The sequence below is a fragment of the Etheostoma spectabile genome, chromosome 3 (assembly GCF_008692095.1).
Source record: "Etheostoma spectabile isolate EspeVRDwgs_2016 chromosome 3, UIUC_Espe_1.0, whole genome shotgun sequence".
Classification (NCBI taxonomy): Eukaryota; Metazoa; Chordata; class Actinopteri; order Perciformes; family Percidae; genus Etheostoma; species Etheostoma spectabile.
The window spans coordinates 9,632,903-9,633,367 of NC_045735.1; the positions used below are offsets into that span (position 1 = coordinate 9,632,903).

Below are 465 nucleotides of genomic sequence, written 5' to 3' on the forward strand. Positions count from 1 at the left end.
CTGTTGGCGCAATTATTAGAAAATGGAAGAAGTTCTGGGGCTCCATGCAAGATCTCACCTTGTGGACATCAATGATCATGAGGAAGGTGAGGGATCAGCCCAGAACTACACAGCAGCACCTGGTCATTGACCTGAAGAGAGCTGGTACCACAGTCTGAAAGAAAACCATTAGTAACACACTACGCCGTCATGGATTCAAATCCTGCAGCGCACGCAAAGTCTCCCTACGCAAGGTCTCCCTGCTCAAGCCAGCACATGTCCAGGCCCAATGACCATCTGGATGATCCAAAGGAGGATTGGGAGAAGGTCATGTGGTCTGATGAGACAGGAATAGAACCTTTTGGTCTAAACTCCACTCGCCGTGTTTGGAGAAAGAAGAAGGATGAGTATAACCCCCAGAACGCCATGAAGCATGGAGGTAGAAACATCCTTCTTTGGGAATGCTTTTCTGCAAAGGGGACAGGA

General features: G+C 48.8%; 2 protein-coding genes across 2 annotated transcripts in view; both read left to right on the forward strand.

The window, feature by feature from the left end:
• Window positions 1–465, forward strand: part of ilvbl (ilvB (bacterial acetolactate synthase)-like) — a 23,467-nt gene that overhangs the window by 20,359 nt on the left and 2,643 nt on the right. The window lies entirely within an intron of this gene.
• The window catches only part of fam118b (family with sequence similarity 118 member B), a 14,330-nt gene that overhangs the window by 11,224 nt on the left and 2,641 nt on the right, over window positions 1–465 (forward strand). The gene's annotated exons all lie outside the window — the stretch shown is intronic.